Genomic DNA, 22,284 nt, shown 5'->3' with positions numbered 1-22,284 from the left:
ATTCTGTGGTCTAGTCAAGTGGATACTAAACTTACCATCACACAGATGAACATTGTTTTGTTCAGCTTCTCTGAGAATACATAAGAATATATTCATTAAGTAAGCTTTAAAATAATGATAGTGAAAGGGCCAAGCAGACTCCATGAGAGGTTGTTCAATCTTCTGTTAAAAATCAGGCCTCAACTTCAGTTTCCTGAGACTGAGAAAGCAGATTCTGGAGGAGTCACGAACAAAGGGCAATCAATCTCCAATACTCACAACAGCAAGGATGAGGAGGCCTGGAATGTAGTCCAGGCCTGACTCATAAACAGCTCAAGATGATAACCAAATAAGGATGAAGCCTGGGACTTGTCCAGACCTTCCCCAAAATGGAAAACTGTACTCCTGACCAGCCCTGGCCAATTAGAAATTACTAATATGATTGATACTTGCTTAAGCAATTATAGATAAGATGAGCTAGCTATCTCAGGACTCTGCTTAAAGGGAGCCCACACCTCCCTCTCTGGGTCTATGACATCTTGCCTTTGTAGGGGATGGCAGGCCCCAGCATGCTGCAAGTTTTCTTGAGATAATAAATGCTCTTGTTGATTGCATACAGGAATGATTTTTTTTTGTGGGACTTCTCAGGGACCCTAACAAAAGCTAACTCACATCTGAAATGCTGAGAACCTGGTGTTCAGTCCTTGAAGCTAGGGGCCTTAACAGTCAGAATAGCTATCTCCCAGAGGGCAATGGCCCATGGTTACTCAGTTTAGAAGGCAGGATACTCAGTAGTCCCTGCATGGACTCATGGGAAGTTCCTGGAGAGTTACTGGTTCCTGGTCCACAAGGAAAGCTTGTCAACCCTGGTTCTGCTATCAGAAAGCGAATCATCATCAGCAACAACAGGGCCATCAACTGGGGTGGTAAAAGGGAAGGCCAAGTGTGCAAAAGGCAAAATATCCTCTAAAATACCCATTTTATCTGGGCTGCCACCTGAGGGTACTTCCTACAATTGGGGTGGGCCTTCCCACATCAATCAAGGCAAAGAGAACAATTCTTCTGGTGAGGTTCACTACTCAGGTAATTTTAATTTGTGGCAAGTTGATATTAAAATTAACCATAATTTAGACATGTTCTTTGCTAAAGAACAGAAACAAAAACATGGTAGGTACATTTTGTAAATGTTTTCGGCTGTACAGGTAAGATGATACTGTTTTCTAGGTAACATGAATTGTTTAGAAAATGCAGTTAATTGGAGCACTTCACATTCTGAGATTTTACAGCCTCCTTGATATATTAAGATGATATTGTTAGCCTTGAAAGCCTTTGGGTTATTTTACAAATCTGGAAATAGAGTGTGCTGAGGTACCCCAAACAGCTATGTCAGAGCAAGGTGATATATGTATCAAAGCTATATAACACAAATCTTGAAAGGTCTTATTAATAAAAAACCCAGAACCAGATATTGGGGTAAAAGCTGAAAGAACAGAGAAACAGAACAAGCCAGCCATGTTCTTACCTCTACAAAGTCCTCAGCCTCAAGAATGTGAGTTTCTGTTTTCTCACACCTTATATACCTTTCTCTGCCCAGACATCACTTCCTGGGATTAATGGCATGTGTGCTTCTCAGTACTGGGATTAAAGGTGTGTGCCACCACTGCCTGGCTCTGTTTCCAGTGTGGCCTCTGTCTCCCAAGTGATAGGATTAAGGGTATGTGCTACCACTGTCTGGCCTCTATGTCAATTGTAATGGCTGGCTCTGTTCTCTGATCCTCAAAACAAGCTTTATTAGGGTACACAATATATCACTATAAAGCTATTCTATCCAACAGAGATAGTTACACAGATGGTGACTTCTAAACAGAAATCTAATTCTCAAGTGAAGTGAGTTAAAAATCAAGAGCTACCTTTATTATATTTGGAAACATTTAGAACCTATGTATCACATGATCATGTAGAATTTAAACCAACAATACCTCAAACAAGGATGACAATAACATTCTACAGGATTGGGATTCTTTTTAGTGCAGTATAGTGTTATTATTTTTATCTGGCTAATGTCCTCGCCTTAGTGTGTGATTTAAACCATTTAGATTGTTTAAAATAATTTAACATATAATCAACACAACATGCAGAAGCTAAATGAAATTATTATATTTGATATTCTACTTATTAGACTAGACCATCTATCAAGTTTCATAACTAATCAATATGTATTTGAGAAATTTGCTGTGAATTCAGGCTTATGGAACTTTCTACCTTTTTGTTTCAGTTTCAGTATTAGGCAGCTCTGCTGTTTAACTCCCACAATGATTAATTAATTTATAAATAATGTATAGTCAATCATCTCCCAAGGAAGGGTTTAAGGAGGTTGCATTAACTAGGAAACTACCATAAATTTATAATGAGACAGATTTCATATTCTCTCTTCAGCTTGGAAGGTCAGTCCTCTGCTGAGGAAAAGAGAGCCACAGCCTCTTTCCTCTGTCTGGGTCACACCAGTGGGGAGGTGTGAGCCTTCTTAGTCCTCAGACGCACAGACCCAGATCACATTCTTCCATGTGAGGCAAGGAACTTACTCTCTCTGCACTCATTTTCTATCTAAAAGATGATGATAAGTGTTTCAGTGTTGCTTAGAGCATAGAATAGCTTCTTCGATGGAAGTTAGCATGACCTGAGTGCTCACCACAGTCAAACTCTTTCTGCTCTGACGCCACACTGAACACACTGCTTTACAACAGTCCTCATGCTACATTGTAAGTGGAGCCTGCAGTTTCTTCATAACAGCTATGACCAACCATTGGTTTTAAGGTGCTTAACCTGTTTCTCCCAGGAAGCTGTGTGCTCCTGCAGGGCTGTAATTGTGGTGAGCCACAAGAATATGTTATAAGGAGTCCAGCTGTGTATTAAAGCTATACCTTGACCAGGCCAAGGGTCAGTCAAGTGGGAAGCCATCTAGCATGGACTATTTGGTGTTACACAGCTTAATATTCAGCTGTGCCTTGTTATGAAGTTCTTGTGCTCACAATTCCCATACAATGTGTGTGTGAACTTCCTGCTCAGGCCAGTACTTGGATAAGGTCACGGAGGCAAAGGCAAGCTGGTGGAGACACATAGCTTTGTTTTTTGTGCTAATGAAGCTCAGACCACCCTTTTGCCTTGAGGCCTAGTGGCTCCCCAGAGCAATTGGCTGAGAACAAAAGAGGTTTTTACATATTAAGGTAGAAGGTAGGGTGGAGTAACATTCCTGAGAGGGCAGAGAACTGCGTGGCCAGGGGAAGAAGGAACAGGTGTTTTCTGTAGAGGCAGACAGAACTGCATGACCAGAGAGAAGGGAAGAACACAGAGGTTTAGTAGATGGTAAGGCAGAACTCTTGTATGGTTCATCAGAGCCAGGAGTAGAGAGCAAGCAGAGATGGAGGGCAAAGGAACAGAGGATGAAAATGAGTCTGGAAGCATAAGAGCTTAGTTGTTAGCAGGACTATGAGGGGGCAATGAATGAGGGGACAAAGAAGAACTGAGTGTCAGGACGGAACTGAAGCTATGTAGACAGGATTTCATTCCAGAGAAATAAAGTAGATGGACAAAGAGCTTGGTGTTTCTAGATTTATTCCTGCCCTGAATGCCTGACGGAGCTGTAGCTGTAAAGATAGAATTTTGTCTTAGAGAAATAAAGTTAACAGACATAAGAGATTTATTTTTTCCCCTCAGATATCCCACATCGGATGTAGCATCTTCCCTGGATTCTGGGCAAACCATATGTAATGTGTCTGCCTGGCCCAGTGATCCATCTCTGATCTCTAATTAATGCTCAGGATGAAGTGGTTATTCGGTCATTAGCGGTTGAGTGATGGGATTAACCAGCAACTAGTTTGTTTTGAAATTTATTTTCTAATTTTTCATAATGATTATGTATTTTTCCTATTGTGTACTGTTTTAAGTTCCCTCAGGAAGGCAGTCAATGGGTGAAGGTTGTAATTCACATCTTGACATTTATTCTGTGTATGTGTATGCTCTTCTGTATATGAGTGTATGCTTGTGTGGGGGCACATATTTATGTGTGCACCCAGCGGTCAACTTCAGTTTTTATTCCTCAGGAATCATCCAGCTTCTCTTAATTAATCAATTAATTAATGTTCACATGTGGTGTGTGAGTATACATTGTTTGCATGTGTGTGGGTGTAAGGGTCTGAGCATGTGTGGGGGCCAGATGTTGATACTGGATGTCCTCTAGGGTCACTCCTTCCCATAGCCTTTGAGGCAGGGTCACTAGCTTGCCTCAGGGGAATCCTTGTCTCTACTTCCTGGGTGCTGGGATGATAGGTGGGCTTCCAAGTACTCTAAACATTCACACAGGGGAGGGGATCTCAACTTCGATCCTGGTGTTTTCAGTTCTAGCACTCTACATACTAAGCCATCTCCCTAGTCCCCACTGGGTTTATTTGAGACCAGGGTCTCTCGATGGCCTAGAACTCACTGAGTAGGCTAAGGGTGTCTACCAACAAGCCTCAGGGATCTGTCTGTCTCTATCTTTCCAATCTGAGATCACAAGTACACACCACCATGCGTGATTTTTATTTTTATTTTTAAAACATAGTTTCTGGGGATCAAATTTAGGTCCCTGTGCTTGTCTGGCAAGCACTTTACCAACACGGCTGTCTCCCCAGCCTGAGTTTTGACATTTTTATTTTTTAAGCACTACTAGAGTAAATTAGTGGTTTTCAGTTGGGGATTTTGTGACATAGCTTCTGTCCTGGCTGGTTTGTGTCAACTTGACACAGATAGGGTCATCTGTACAAAGGAACCTCACCTGAGAAAATGCCTCCATCAGATTGGCGAGAGGGAAAGTCTGTAGGGCATTTTCTTGATTAATGATTGATGTGGGAGGGTCCAGGCCAGTGTAGGTGGAGCCACCTCTAGTCATTTGGCCCTGACTCGTATAAAACAATGAACTGAGCAAGCCACAAATAGCAAGCCAGTCAGCAGTGTTCCTCCACGGTCTTTGCTTCAGCTCTTGTGTCCAGGTTCCTGCCCAGGTTCCCCAAGGGATAGACTCTGACCAGGACATGAAAGCTGAATAAACCCTTTCCCCATCAAGGTGCTTTTGGTCATGGTCTTTATTAGAGAAAGAAAGCAAACTAATATATGTCCACCAACGAGACATTGATAATATTTGAAGACTTGTTTTTAAAAATCACAACCAAGAAGCTGCTGCTAGAAATGGTGTGTAGCGATCAGGGATAAGCAAACACCTTTTCTTCTCATGAAAAGCAAGCCTGAAAAATTAGTAGTGTTAAGGTTAAGAACCCTGGCATAGATAGGTGTAGTGCTTAGAATTAATTTATATAATTTCCAAAATTGACTGAGATGTAGATAACAGAGACATAAGAATTTTGAAAGTTAGTTAATAAAATTGACTCTGATTATTTTTTGACACTTTATTTATACATTATAAATATTTATGTATTTATTTATTATTGCTTTTTGTTACAGCTTACTGATAGTATATGGAAATAAGCATTTAAGAAGGCCTATTTACCAATATTTTCTACGGCAGTAAAGGAATTTGTAGAATATCGTAGTTTTTCTCGTTGTAAGCAATGGAGTGGTTTTATAAGCATTCTTGGCTATTTATGCACTTCTAAATAACCAATTAGACAGATTCTAAAATGAGCAGTTTATGCATCAATTTAGCCAAAACTATTTGGCAGAATACAAACCACCATATTGCTCATAGATTTTGCTTTATAGCTCAGGGCTGATAAATGAGACAGGGATACTTACTACTCATGGAGCTTGGTCTATTTGGGTATAACATCTGGGATAGTGAGAAGGCTATGCTGTAGTAACAAGATCTCAATGGTTCAGTGCAACAAAGATTTATGTCTTCTTAGAGTCGAATGTGCATGTGCGTGACTCTTGCTGATAGAGTTATCTCTGGGTGACAACCTGGCAGTGCAGGCAGAGGAATTAGCCTGGAACTGTGCTCTTTAGAACAGATGGCTTCTCTGGCTGGTGTGGCGAGGAAGAGGAAGAAGGGAAAATTCCATGTTGCCTATTAATGCTTTTACCTAGAATCTGTACAAGTGATGTCCAGTAACATTTCATTGGTAAAGAAAAATCAGATAGCCAAAAATCAGGAATTGGGGAAATGTCACTCCCACAGTGCATCAGTGAAATAGAGACATTTTGAACATAAATGTTATTGATCAGCACTAGCCTTAGTGTGTGTTTACTTTTATCTGTGACTGCTTATGTGCTTACTAAGGATATCTCACACAGAATCTCTGCAATTTCATTGTGGTCATTTGGTCCTTATATCTCATTCGCTGTATTTTTAGACTGATTCTAAATGTTTGGGTTTCTCAGTGAAAGTCTTGACCAGCTCTCTGTTTTCTCAAGCTAACATAGTCCAATGACTACTGGAGGCTAAAGGCGAAACTGGTGGTCTTTTCAGTCACGTATTGATGAGTGATCAAAGCATTGTGTTCTGTAGCAAAACAAATTATGATACAGCATAACAATGATTGATTTAAAGGTGAAATAAAGAGACTTCAAAGAATTTTTGCCATAGGGCAAAGTGCTTTTAGCTATGTCCAGATGAAAGAATTTCCTCTGCTCCATGAATGTTTTACTGAGCAGCTTTGAGAAGCACAGGTTATATGCCTAATTTGTATTCAACTTAGTTTTGTGTATTTCCTTAGTTGTCTTCATTTTGATGGAAATGATTACATTATCTTGTTTTCTATAACAGCATTTCTCCAGGAACCTATTATTGTAGAAATAAGGGTTTCTTCCTCCTCCTTCTCTTCTTCTCTGTCTTTGAGATTATAATATAATTACATTTCTCCCTTCCCCTTCCTCTCTAATCTCTCCATATATCTTGCCCTACTCCTTCAAATTTATGGCCTCTTTTTCACTAATTGTTACTGCATATGCATATATACATACATATTCTTAAATATAACCTGTTCAGTCCATACAGTGTTACTTATATGTATTTTTTTCAGGGCTGGCCATTTGACATCGGATAACCAATTGGTATGCTCTTCCCTAGGAAAGATCACCTCTCCCATTCCAAGCTTTTCTCAGTTGCCTATAGTTTTTTCATGTAGGGGTAATGCCTAGTGGGCTTTTCCCATTCAGTTTGGCATGTCTACTGGTGTCTCCTTGTTCAGCTCACGTTTGGACAGTCATGTTGGTGAGACTTTTTGTGTGTGGCTTCTGGGACATTACTAGGACAAAAAATCTCACAGCAAACTCCCTGATCCTCTCACAATCATTCTGGCCCCCCTTCCATAGTGTTTCCTGAGCCTTAAGCACTGGAATGTTCTGCAGTTTTATCCATTGGGACTAGGTTCACAATCCTGCATTTTGATTGTTTATGGTTTTCTGTAGTGATCTCCAAAAACAGCATGCAAGCTTCCAAAGGAGAGAGGCAACCAACACTTCTACCAAGCTATGATCCCTACAAACCACATCGATGACCAGCATGGCACAATATCCTTAAGGATGCAGCAGTGGCATGCGTACCTTGGCAGTAACCAATAGCTTTCTAATTTAACTCAAGACCCACTCAATAAGAGAGAAACCATGCCTAGTACTGGAAATCTAGCGCTAGGGAAGTCTGTTTATTGGAGGAGAACCTATAACCTCTAATTTACTAAACCAGCATAAAGCCTAACAATATATAAATATTTGTACTTATACCCCTAGATAAGTACAGTAGTCATACCTTATCAAGGAAACTTCTGTTTGCAACAGAAGGTCTTCTTTTATAAAATAGAATCCAATATTTCTATTCTGTGTCTCACTAGCAGCTTGGTAAGAGAAACTGAATAATTGAATTGGTGGCCGTATTCACTATTCTAGATCACTGCATAGAGAACTGCATCCACCATCCCTCACTTTACAATGCAGCTCTAGTTATTGAATATATAATATGAATGTATTATTGTAGCGTCTGAAACTCTGTTGAGCCATTATGAATTCAACAAAAACTATTGTCTTCCCTACATCACTGGCATCACGATAGGTGCTATGGATTAGGATAAGATAATATGCCAGCTCCTCCCCTCCAGGACCTTCTCTTTAGCAGATTAGGATTATAGGGAGAACATAGAAAGCTTTCATTTATTTCACATATTTGTATTATGCAGTGAATTGAAACAAACACAAGATAACACCTGAGTGAACAAAAGGGAGTAGAGTGTAATATCTGGGCAACCAAACCATCTGGAATTAAATTGCATTGTGGGGCCTCATAGATACTCTTTTTTTTTTTTTTTTTAAGTTTATTTATTATGTATACAGTGTTCTGCCTGCATGTATGCCTGCACTCCAGAAGAGGGCATCTGATCTCATTATGGATGGTTGAGAGCCACCATGTGGTTCCTGGGAATTGAACTCAGGACCTCTGTAAGAGCAGTCAGTGCTCTTAACCTCTGAGCCATCTCTCCAGCCCCATAGATACTCTTGAGATACCTCATTGCCCAGTTTTCTCATTGTAAAATTGGGTCACTGCAAATTTTACTTATCTTGTGATCATGAGTTAGGATATAAAACACCATGTAAATCTAGGCTGTTACTGCCGTTCTTTCTTCTCATGCTTTACTATTTCTCAAATTTGTAGTCTTTCTTACTATTCCTCCTATAATTCCCTTAGACAAACTATTAACTAATCACTATTAACTAGGACATTATAGTTATGATGTTGTGATTTAGGAAGTTTGTGTTTATTCTGTCTTGTCCTTGGTTACTGACGTGAGCTCTTAATTTCCCTGGAATCTCCTGGATGATCAGAGAGTCTTCTTCTTGGGCCAGTAAATAAGGGCTGGCCATCAGAAAGTCTAAACTATGATTGCAAGTGCAGAACTTTCACTCTCTCCCTGTCCTCCAGAGAGAGGAACTGAAGATTGAGTGAATAATTGATCATGACTATCCAATACAGTCTTCAAAGCTTTTCCCAGAGGACACGTTTATAGAATTAGTGTGCAGGGGCTCTTGGGGCCTTGCTGGTGTGCATCTTCATCTGGTAGCTCATTTCTATCCTTCACTTTATCCTTTATATATAATCATAAACAAGTGTTTTCATGGGCTTTATGAATCCATCTAGTTTGTGAACCTGGACAGAGGCTTATGGCACGACCTTGGCTTTTTTAGAGACATTAAAAAAATGACCTCCTAAAATACGATATTTGGTGTTCACTTCTCAGAACCGTGAGCATTTTGGGGACAGTTTTCAGCAGTGAAGTCAATGGCTTTCTGAGCTCCTCCAAAAGGAACCCAGCTGCTAGGAATGTTGATCAACCAGTGGAGACTAACTTAAACCACAGCAAAGCAAACCGGAGCTTGACAACTCCTGCCCAAGCAGACTGGCACTCACTCTTCCCAAGGCTTCTCTGAGACAGACCTTTCATTATATTACAAGACAATCTTCATTCGCCCTTCCCCGAACAACGGTCACCACTGCCCCGGAAGGTCAAATATTCATTTTTGTAGCTCAGGTTGCTTTAGAAGCATCAATAAGCTGTCTGTTTTTTAAGACTTAGATTTTTATGGGACTACTATGATTTTTGTATGCAATTAAATATGATTTGTTTTCCTTCTTTTTTTTTTTAGCCATATCAACCTGTGTATAGCTCAGCTAAGGATGCTCCATGGGTGAAGCCATTTTTCTTGTCCCTTTGATTTGTAGCTGGAGGTGAGAAGTATTGGGAGCCTGGTCTTATAGTTGGTATCTGAGGTGGAGCAGTCTTGTGGGACTGAGCCCTGAGACTGTGGGATGTGATGCCAGCCAGCTCTCTGCAGATTTTGTCAGGGCTGAATGGCATGAAGGACACTGAATAGGTATTTGACAGTTTGGAGAATTGCTGATTATGGGGGACAAAAAACCCCACGTTTAGTGGGCAGAAGCATTTTGATAACACATGAGAAAAACATTAATTTTGTTACATAATGCTTTATCTCAAAACCCATTAAAATAATTGTTTGAAAAACATAGTGGAAAATGTAATGGTAAAATTTTTTAAAATCTATTTTTTTTTCAATTGTATGGTTTCCTACCTTCTAGTCCTGGGGGGAAAAGCCAATGCCAATCACATTCTTCAGGGGACTTAACCAAGTACAATGCCTGGTACAAGGACAAGGCAACCTCATTTAGCAGATAGGTTTTACAGGAGCCTCTTCTATTTTCCCAGGCTTTGAATTCTGAACTGCCTCCTGCTGGCCTCCATCACCGGAACCCAGCTCTTGTTCCACGTGTGGGCATTCATCAGAAGTGTACAGAGTTGTCAACAACCTGTGGGGCCACCTTGGCAGCCGAGCAGCAAGTGCCTGCTACTTTATAATTTTATACCACCTTTGTGAAAGGGCTTCACCAGTGTGATTTAACTCTGCCAAGGAATAGGTACAGAGAGAACTCAGTGGAGACCCATTCTCTGGTAATATTTGCATTTTATAGGAAGCATACATATAAATTTCCCATTCTATAGTAATATGGTTTTAATCTTAATGGATGCCATTTTGGTGGTTCTCTTCAGAGAGTGGAATTAACATTCATATGTGAATGGGAAATGTTAAAGTGTTATTAGTCTCCTGAGGGCTTTGCTTCTGGCTCTGCAGTTTCAAAGATTTCATCATACTTTAGGTATAGCAAAATACCATTTCTACTTATTAGACGGAAACTCTCCAAGGTTTCTGTATATTTCATGATAGAGTTTGATTTTTCAAAATGGAAAGAACTGTTTTTCCTGAACCCTGAAAATAACCCCATATTAAAAATCAATTGAATACCCCACAAGAAACTGTCATGAGTGTTGTTAAAAACTTTTTTTAGGATGGTGCCCTTCGCAGGATTAGTAACACAGTGCTTAATTAAGTCATCCAAGTTAACACAGTCTGTGAAGGTGTATGAGTTCTCTTTGTGTGTTTATTGGTTCACTCTTTGCTTCTCGCCTCATTTTGAGCATACTTTCTATTTTTTGCCCCTAGAGAAGACACAGACGAGAATTTGTATGTAAATCACATAAAGCAACCTCAGGCTTGAGAGTCTTAGCTTTTTGCTTCTGCTACACCCCTCCCTCTTTAAATATGGGGTCCTTTCTCAAAAGTCCTTTCATCTCAGACCTTGAACATTTTACCTTATTTTGAGATGCTTATTAGGTTAAAACTAGAATAATATTCCAAGGTTTCGTTATCCACTTATTTAGTTAGAGGGGCATGGAATGACTGTAACTTCTTTTGAACAACACATGCCCACCACCACATGTAAGCCTTAATTTTGATCTTTCACATGGACAATTATTTTCAATAGACTCAAGGTTTTTTATTTTGTATTACATCCTTAAGGTGGTGTCTTTCATGACAAAGACAAAATTTCTGATTCTCAATAAACCCCAGTAAAGAGAAGGTGTAACACAGGCACACAAATACAGATAGGCTACAACAGGAAGTCCTGGTGTTTCACAGGACTGTGCGTAGGGCAGCTGAACTGTACAAAAACCTACACCATATAGGTTGTATTTATCCCTGATGCAGGATGTTCGCAAGCAAGAGGTTGACGACCTCAAACATCAAATGTTAAGAGAATTCACCCTGATTTTATCTGTGGATGTTTTATGCATGTGTTGAAATAACATACACTACCCCATTGGTATTAATTCACATTAATACAAATTCTTCCTAATAGAAATAAACAAAGTAAGTCCAAACAAAGAATGTCTACTGAGGGTCTTAATTGATGATGTTCTCATTTTTTCATAACCTATTCTGTTGCAAAGGATGAGGTAACTGATGGGTAAGCCACATGGCCAATGGAATGTACTTCTCAAGTGACAAGGCTCAGATTTAACTAAGTCTTTATTATCTCCGAGTGTTTGCTTCAACCTTACAGTCCCAACTGGCTGCCTCAGGCTTCAGTGAGTTAAAATTCTCTGTCTCAATACTATGGGATCCAAAGGAAAATTACATTTTCAGGCAATTCTCAGGTGATTTGCGTGTACATTCAGACTAGAAGTATGATTCTTAAAAGTAGTTCTAGACAGGTAAATATATGGCATTGCAAAGACTCTGTGTGTAAGGCTTGTTAGTCTCTGGGATTGTGTGATTTTTACTTAATTAAAGTATCTGCCAGTTGTTCTGCTTCCACACGTGGTTTCACGCTTGTCTATAGGGTCATGTATTATGTTTGTGTCTGTGTAGTTTGTTAGTGATATGTTTTGGTAGAATTATTGTCAGTTAAAATGGCCTTGTGCTCATAAAATAAGGAAAATTGATTCTGTCCTAACTGCTTTTTCTCTCCATATATCTAGGTAATCTTGTCACATTCTCTCTCCAGACTTCCTTTTGCTTGCTTAAGCTTTATTATTTTTTTTTTAGCCTTCTTTATTTATGCCTTTCAAACATGAGAAGTTACGTCTAGTGATAAAATTCACTTAAAAGAGGCAAGATGAAAGAGAAATTATAAAAGCACATTTAGGAAGGGGAAACTCACTTGTATCATGCATATGAAATGAGTCAGTTGCTGTGCTTGAAAACTGAATTCTCGTCTTTTGGGCAGTGGAGTCAAGCAGGGAAATGTAAGAAGCAACCTGCTTTTCAAGGCAGAATGACTGGAATCATTTATGTTCATCTAGACAGGAACGTATTTTTCTGCCACTAAATTCAAAGGAAAACATCAAACATCTCTTTGTCTGAAAATTCTTAAGGTAGCATAATAGTTTTGTTGGAAAAAAAACCATTAAGTATGACTTTGTTTGCCTTTAATAAATGCTAAGGTCATCATTTTGAAGTTAGATTTTGTGAAGCAGTTTTGGGGACAGATTTTGTGAAGCAGTTTGGGGGACATTGAAAACAGTATACTGCAGTATGTTTTTCTTAATGATCAAATGACAGCACACCATGACAAGAGTGTGATAGCTTTGAATGGATCATATGTTAATCCCATAGATGAACCTCCTCAGAATGGTAGATACATCTGAAGTGGAGTTTTAGTTGGTGTTAAATCCATGAGTTTGAATTTTCCCTTAAGTATGTAAATTAAACTGATAAAATGTTCTGTTGTTGACTGGAGGAGGCTCAGGGTACCAGGCATGTTGGCAGGGAGGCTGACATCCTGCTGAGGAGCATTTTTCTCCTCTTAGTGGGAACTCTCATGGCTGAAAAACCTCTTTGTTATATGAAGGAGGGCACCAGTATGTTTTCAAGACTGTTTTAAAAACAAAGCAGTTTTTAGTGTCTTATCTAGAATTGCTAAAGGTTATTAAAGAGGATAGACACATACTAGCTGGACGCAAATTTAAAAAGTAAAATTTCAGTCAACCATATTAAGGCCATTTGACATTAAACAGTGATGGATCTCGGTCGGGTTCACTGTGGATTCTCTGCCTAAGAGAAGAATGTTTATAGAATGAAGTATGGGTCCAACTCTGAAGGTATTTCCAGACTGGTAAGAAAATAAATTCCCAACCATTATTTTAGAAAATGTTCTATTCCTGACTTTTTCTTTTGGACCACTACCCAAATCGTGACATGGAGACTTATTATTAGTTTGAATGCTCGGCCTACCTTTGGCTCATTTCTGGGCAGCTCTTTTAACTTAACCTGTTTCTCTTTATCTACCTTTGGCCTTGGGCTTTTCACTTTTCCTCCTTCTATGTGTCTTACTTTCACTGCTTCTCATGTTTGGCTGAGACATGCCCGGGACTGGCCCCGGGACTGGCCCCTTGTTCCCCCTCTCTTCTACTTCTCTCTGCCTACCAACCCCGCCTATCCTCTCTGCCTAGCTATTGGCCATTCAGCTCTTTATTAGACCATCAGGTGCCTTAGGCAGGCAAGGTGAAACAAATCTAACACATCTTTACATAATTAAACACATGCCCTTATATTGTTAAACAAATACAGCATAAATAAATGTAACACACCTTTACACAGTTAAAGTAATATTCCGCAGCATAAACAAATGTAACACATCTTTGCCCAATTAAAATATATTTATATTTTACAAATAATATTTTACAACAATGTTTCATGTGTATTATTTCAATTAAGGACACATCTTCAAGGATTTTGAAGCACCTACAAATGTTTGTTAAGAATGTGAAACCACAGTTTTTGTGAGGACAAAAGTCTCCATTTGAAAGAAAAACCTCAGGTCATTCTCGTGCAGAATTCTTTGACCGACACTTTAGGAATGATCATCTTATCTTTAATGAATTGACTGGTGACACTTTGGGAATGATCGTCTTATCTTAATGAATTGACTGGCCATCTTGGCTGAATGGAGACCCAGTTAAAGTGTGAACAGTAAGGTCATCTGTAAAAAGCGATTGTAATAATCACACTTACAATTTTACTTGAAGGGAGTTGTCCATGTTAATGTTCAGGCATGAAATGTAATGGTCTGCTTTATTATTGTTAATTTATGCTTAAGCTTCTCTTTGCTCTTCTTTTTAACCAACATAACAATTATATGGGCTAACTATTTGCCTCAGGGAAATGCCGTAATGGGACTAATTAAATATTTAATATTTTAAAGGACTTAAACAACCTTGTAAGTAATAAGTTAAGAGGAGATAAAACCATAATGATCATCACTTCAGTGGAGGAATGTTAATGAAGCCCTGGAACAGGCATCCCTTGGATGCCCATGTCTTGTGTCTGTGGGGAGGCAGAACAGCTTAATGGCTGAGTGAATGACCTTCGTCACCTATGGTGATTCTTCTAGGTCCTAAATTTGAGGCCTAGAGCAAACTTCTTCAGCTTTCTAAGCTAATTACAGTTTTCCCGGTACCACCCATAATATCACCCAGCCTTTCAGATTATTGTAATAGCATGTGTTTAATAAAGCATAGTCATTTTTAATATGAATTTGTTCCATAGACTAAAAATATTAAAGAATTGGAAACGTGCATTTTTTTAAGTAGAAATGTGTCTAGGATTTGAAAGTATTATGCACTTTACACTTAATTCCATATGGAGAGGAGGAAGAGGAAATGGAAAGAAGAAAAGGAGTATGGGACAGCAAATTTTAGAAGTCAACTCACTGCAATATTGAATGCTGGTAAAACATTATTTTTGGGTGTGTGAGTCGGGGAGTCCAGAGCAGATTTTTTCTGAGTCTGGAAGACTAAGTTAGGAGATCCATTTCAATGTGGGTTTCAACCATATAATAAGCTGGTGGTCTAGATGGACAAAAAAACAGTGTAGAGGTGACTAGGCAAGCTAGTCATCCCTCCTCCCTGAAGCCGGGGTCCATTCGGCTTTTCCTTTTTTCCATGTGGACATTGGACCTCCAGATTCTATAGTTGTTGATTTATCCCCAGCCTCTACTCTCTGCACTAGGTCCTTAGGCCTTTGGTCTTGGACCAAACCATGCTGTGGGCACCCAGGGTCTCCAACTGGTGGTCTTATTGATGACACTTGAACTGAGTCTTCATTCATAAAATACGATCATCAGTTAATTAACCTAAAGTTATTCTTCTCATCCATTATTTCTCAAAGTGTCCAAAGATTTGTACCCCAGAATCACCTGAGGGTTTTGTTTTAAATGGGAGTTTTGTCCTCACCTGAATTATTATTCTGTATCCTTTGCAAGCATTTCTAGTTGCTTCTGGATTATGGTATTTCTTAGCCACCATAATAGCTAGTAAGTGAATTTCCCCCCAACTGTCTCTTTCTTTCTTTCTTTCTTTCTTTCTTTCTTTCTTTCTTTCTTTCTTTCTTTCTTTCTTTCTTTCTTTCTTTCTTTCTTCCTTCCTTCCTTCCTTCCTTCCTATCTATCTATCTATCTATCTATCTATCTATCTATCTATCTATCTATCTATCTATCTATCTATCATCTATCATCACCTATCACTAAACCTATCTGTCTGGACCTTTAGAAATACAGAGTAGGAAAAAATATCCCCGAGTTCAGTATTAACCAGGAGCTACAGGCAAAGAGCAGTCCATGTAGAGGGTGTAGATGTGTGTAAGTCTATGTGGTCAGTGTGAAAATGACCTCAAGTACGACGGGAACACAGTGACACTGTCAAGGGCACAGCACCAGGTATATAGAAAGCTCCTTTGCTTTCTTAGGGTGAGTGAATGAAAATGAATCAGCAGAAAGTTATCATGACATTTTCGTTTTCAAAATTCTTATACAAAAAGGAGCTGATTGAGAAAGATAAAAAAAAAATTCCCTTTGGAAACTAAATCAGAATCGAGCAAGTATTTTAAACATATAGAAATATCTAAGTAGTTTTGAAAGCTCACCCTCTTATTTACAGCATGTTTCTTGTTTTTGTTTGCTTGTTTTTTCTTAAAGAGAATGAGAAAACAACATAAATTTGGGTTGTTTGGAAGGTAGGGAAGATATGGGAGGAATTGGAAAAGGGGAAAACATTACTATACAATGTGTTTTTAAAAAGAGAATCTAAATGTAAAATTTATCTATTTTTTATGATATGAGTTATGAGTTGTGGGACGTGGCAGATGATGATTCTGTGTGCTCTCCATAACCACCACTTTCACCTGTGTTCTGAGGCAAAAGGACAGAGGGAATATTGTTCCTAACTTCATTCATTTAGCATATATTTATGATAGCTATGGTGCCAGATTATTCCTAAGAGAGAGGATGGGGATCATATTTTCTCAGCTGTATATTTCTCCTGTTCCTTTAAATGCCCTATCAGTAGGTGCTCTTGATTAACTTTTAAAGATTTATTAGCTGCATATTGGATTCCTAAGGACTTTCAGAGAATCAGGGTCACCCTCACCTTCCTTTTATTCAGGGCATATAGAGGTGATCTGCATTATTTGTAGATTCTACTTTTAAAACTGATTTTGCTTGATGAATGCATTTGTCAACTCTTGAAGTCAGTCCTAGTGCTGGTGTCCACTCTCAGCCCTTCAAAGACATGCTTATTCTTTCTAGGACACCTCTAGAGCTGCCATAAGGCAATTTAATGAGTATTTGGGTTTCCTTGGTATTTAGATAACTCTAGCTTCATGTTTTTTTCTTAATGGGATTATCTTTTTTGATATTAAGTATCCTTTGAAAATAACCTGGGAGTCTTTGAGAATACATTTACACTCATAAACTTATAAACTAGACACACCAGCCATCCTTTGCTCTAAAATAGTTTTTACGCAATTACTTTTTCCTCCTCTAAAGCTTCAGACTAATGAGATATGTTTGAAATCACTTTAGGAACACTGAGAGATACAGTCCTATGAAAAAACTCTATCATGCTACACAAACAACCCAAGCCTCAATTGAAGTGAAAATTGGAAAATAGATATTATAGTTGCCTGGATGTGGCAATTATTCTTCTGCAGAGATGTAATCAAGTTTTTTAAAAATGAAATTTTTAAAAATACATCTACATAGATGTATTACAAGTTTTAGAAATTACTATGGTTTGGGATATGTCCCTGGAAGTTTGGGATAGGTTCCTATGTCCCCAGGGTGGCACTTTGAGAACTTTTAGGAAGCAGATTCTGGTGGGAGGATCCCGAATCATCTGCACTATGCCTCTGAAGGACATCTGGTGTTTCAGCTCACAAAACTGTTGCCTTTGCCTCTTGGCTGTTGAGGCAAATATTGGGAGCCTACTATGTTCCCGTCCATGACATGCTGCCTCACTCATAGCCAAATGTCATGGTCACTGGCTAGAACCATCAGAGACATGAATTAAAACAAACATTTTCATACAAGTTATTTTAGCTACTCAGTTATGGTAGCAAGAATCTAACGCACAAATCATACACTATGCATCCTGCAATTGAAGAAATGAGAAGCATAAAAAAAATCACCATCTTGTTTAACCTTAAAACAGACCTATAATATAGTTGCAGCATATTCTTCCCCTTCTAAACTAGACCAGGGGGCTGCAGAGATGGCTCAGTAAAGACCACGCACTGCATTTGCAAAGGACCTGAGTTCACTTCCTAGTGACCTTGTTGGGGGCTCACAAACACCTATACTCCATGTTCTGGAGGATCTGGTCCAATGTCTCTGGATAAACATGCACATACCTACCACCAGGCAGATGCACACACACGTAATGGAAACACTATCTTTAAAATTTACTAGGAAAAGAGTCACATCACTCAAAGAGGTAAAATTCCCATCTTAAGGTCAGGAAACCTGATGTGTGGTCAGGCTGATTTTCTAATGGCCTAATGTACAAACTCATAATCGCTCTGCTTCTTCAGCTGTAGTGAAGAGAAGGGTTGGCCATATTTTCTCCTCAGAAGCTCTCATTTTGTCATTTTATACAAATGTGTTATTGTTCATAACAAAATTATACTGTTTCTTTAATAACTGGACAAATCGCTTTTGTGTTCTCTTATTTTTTCTTAACTTTAACAGACAACAAATTAAATATATGGTTGGCACACATCTGCAAAACCAGCATTTGGGAGGCAGAGGCAAGAGGAAAGTCTGGGGATAACCTCGCTTTGGAGAAATCCCTTTCTCAAAACAAAACAACAACAAAAAGAAACCCTAGCTATAGTTATACTTTCCACAATTTACTTGAACCTGTACACACACACACACACACACACACACACACACACACACACACACACACACAGAGAGAGAGAGAGAGAGAGAGAGAGAGAGAGAGAGAGAGAGAGAGAGAGAGAGAGAGAGCCAATAGACTCAGAATAATGTTCTCTCCATGTGGTGTCATGCGATCTGTGTTCAGCCTTGAAGAAAGAATCATTGACCGTTCCCAGAACTTCAGCATGGTAATAGATTTGCTTACCTGTTGCAGATGCACTGGTTCCAGCCTCCTCTAGAGCCCCCCAAAGGCTATAAGCCCCTATACTTGAATTGTTGATATCTTGCATCTGATTGTCTCTTTATGGTAGAACGTCTGCCTCTCAGGGTCGCCTGTCAGAGGCCTCGACTGTAGAAATGTAACACAATTTGCTGGTGAAAACCTATCATCAGGTGTGTGGGGGCTGTGGATCCCAGCTCTGGGGGCAACTTCTCCTCTCTGGGTTCTATGTCCTGTGCTGTGATCCTTGGCACAGCACTGCTAAAATGTCCCTGAGCAGGACAATTCTCAGACTGTGCTTTGAATCATTGCTGCTTCTTAGGCCCTTCTACCAATCCTAGCACTGAATCTGCCTCTAGAGCACACAGAGACATTTGGAACCCCTTGTCTGAAAATGACTCAAACAGGTTCCTGCTCCATTGAGAGCATTGTTGTAGCTTCAGGCACTCATCTAACCACCAAGCAGTTTGGGTCTTGGTTCCACACAGACTGTGCAGCTGGCCATGCAGGTTTGCCTGGGCTGCTTCTGCCTGAGCTTGTGGCTTTTCTTCCCAGAGAGTGCAAAGCTTGCTGCTTTCTCCTCACAGAGAGACGGACCCAGGGCATCCTCTCCATACGTTTGCTTCCACGCTGGTTTGCACTGCAGTCAAAGGGAAAGGCCGAACACTGTAATCCTTTGGGTGAGCAAAATGTTACAGGACGGTGAAAACCTCAGCGACAAACAGGAGACCTCACACAACCTGGTTCAAAATAGAAAGTCACCTTTGTTTTAGAAACGGTTGTAATCTGTAGTGGTTGAGCAGATCACCGTAGGACTGTTTCTTTCCTGTGCCCGTCTCCTTTCCCCTCTCTTCCTCTTCTAACCTCTCTTTCCCCTGTTTTGAAATAATTTCCTCTAAGTCATATATTCCATCTTTCAGGGAATCTCTGAAGACCCATGAGTTTCTAAAGAGAGGTTCCTTCCTACTTAATACTCAGTACAACTGAGGCTTCAGGAAGTTCCTGAAACTGACCAGATGTACTAGGTCCTACTTCTCTAAGCTTATATAAGCAATAAAGACTCCTCACAGATGCTCAGACCAGCCAAGAAGCTGCTTAGGAAAGTCTCAGATCACCTGAGCTGCAATGAAGAGTCACTTTCTGACCTAGTGAGGTTCCTGAAAGTTGTACAGTGAGTTCTATGGCTCCATCTTTTGTGAGCTCGGGTGAGGTTTTGATGAAGCATCTGTCTTTGAGTCATTCCGATTCCTGTTAGTAACCCCTCACCCATATTCTTGTAAGAGTAAGGGTCCTGGAGAAGTCCCACAAAAGACCACAATCCACATGTGCAACCAGAAAGAGTGTTTATTGTACCAGCATGCTGGGGCCATTCATCCCACTCAAAGGCAAAATGGTGATGACCCTGAGAGGAGCTCACAGGCTCCCTTTAAACATAGCTAAGGGGAGTTCCTAGGGCAGTTAGATCATCTCATATGTTATTGGCTTAAGCAAGTGGCAATCATATTAATATGTTCAAATTGGCTAGGGCTAGTCAGGGGCTGGTTAAGGCTACAGTTTTTTCCATTTTTTTCGGAAAGCCTGGATGAGTCCTAAGCTCTGTTCTTATTTGGTTATTACCTTGCCCTGCTGTGGAGGCTGGCTGGCCTAGAACATGCTGACTGTGGGGGCTGGCTGGCCTAGAACATGCTGACTGTGGGTGCTGGCTGGCCTAGAACATGCTGACTGTGGAGGCTGGCTGGCCTAGAACATGCTGACTGTGGGGGCTGGCTGGCCTAGAACATGCTGACTGTGGGGGCTGGCTCAGTGGCCCAGGCTTGGTACATGCTCTCTCTCCTGTCCCTGCTGTCAGGGGCCTTGAAGATTGATTATTCTTTGTTTGTGGCTTCCTCAGAAACTTCCCATTCAGTTCCAAGAAGCAGGGACTAAGGCCTGGTTCTTAATTGAATCATTAGGACAGGCTGTCATGATATTTGCCTGGCCTCTCAGTAAGTAGCCCCAAAACTCATGATTTCACCAAAATGGACTTGGGTTGGGTGGTCTCCTTGTTTTGGTTTGTTGTTTGTTTCCCACCTGGGATCAGTAGACATTGTTAATATCTCTCTGAGAACAATGCTATCATCTCCCCTGTTTTTTTTTCCCCAGTTATATGATGGTACCAAGACTGACAAAATCTTAAGAAAGAAGTTTTAAGGTGGAAACATGTGATTTTATTGACATTTGATCATTGTTTGAGCAAACCAGAGTCCAATGGCATACTTACTTGCCAAAAGAACTCTCATAGGCATAGAGAAGCCAAAGAAGAGCAAACGAAGAATGTTAGACAGCCACTGTCTGGGCTGATGGTACAAACCACACAGAAGGCACACTGGAGTGCGTGGAAAAACAGACTTCAGAGCGTTGAGGGTACGTGGAGATGACCCTCTTTCCTCCAGATGACTAGAAGCTGTAGAGAGACGAGCAGATCCTTTGTCCTGCTACAGTCCTTATTTCAGAAGCATCTACTCAGCTATGACTGCTGGGCCCACACTCGGCATGCACTGCCGAGGAGTATAAAAACACTCAAGTTGGGGAGAACAAGTCAGGAATCTGTAGAATAATGGACAAGATTCTACAGCTGTTCCCAAGGAGCCTAGGTGACGGACAAGGCTTTTCCAGGGAGATTTCTAAGGACAAACTTTGGGCAGAGAGACTGTATCAGGCACCAGACTCTAGCGCACATGTGGGGACCTGAGAGAAGAAGCCTGTTCAGAAGGCTCTTCAATCCTGTGGCTAATGCGTCAATGTTTCCATTTGCTGCACTGTTCCCTGGAGACTTTCGCGGCTTCCAGGATGCTTATGTGGATTCTGATTTATGCCTTTAGGATAGCCAGGTATCCCTAGAACGTGCTTCATTGAATGCTTCTTAATTACATAATTGATCTGCTTCCCTGTCAATACTTTTTTTTTTTGGGAGGGCAAAGGAAAAGAAAAAGAAGTTAATTTGTCAAGACTTATTTCAGGATTTTCAGAATATATAGAAAACAAAATGTAGCCCCCAAACCCACTCTAATTTTTTTTAATGTATCCAATTCTTGTGATTCCCATAAAGAGAAAACTTTTCTCTAGGCCTAGCTATCAGGAGTAAATTATACAGCCTATATTTGACTATTGGATAAAAGTCCAGCTCACAGAGCACAGTGAAGCAATGTAATAAATCAGGGAAGGTTTTAGAGCTTTTGTTTGCAATGAAGAGTGAATATGAATAGGCTTAAACAAGGCTTTTCCCTACTAGACTTTTAAAAAATGAATAATAGGACTTCTTTCTCGTTCTCATGAATACAAATTATTCAGAAATATCAAATGAGAAGGAAAGTAAGTTGTATTTTGATTTGTAGCATTGTCTTCCCCAAACATGACTTGTGACACACAGTTCAAACTGTATTGCCAGTTTCATAAGAGGGACATGTCATAGTTGTCATCTGGTACACAAAGTACCACTGCATGTTTGGAAAGAGGTGAAAGATAGTAATATCCTGAAGCCTTTAAAAATGAG

The sequence above is a fragment of the Peromyscus maniculatus genome, chromosome 3 (assembly GCF_049852395.1).
Source record: "Peromyscus maniculatus bairdii isolate BWxNUB_F1_BW_parent chromosome 3, HU_Pman_BW_mat_3.1, whole genome shotgun sequence".
NCBI lineage: Eukaryota > Metazoa > Chordata > Mammalia > Rodentia > Cricetidae > Peromyscus > Peromyscus maniculatus.
This window is presented reverse-complemented; position numbering follows the sequence as displayed.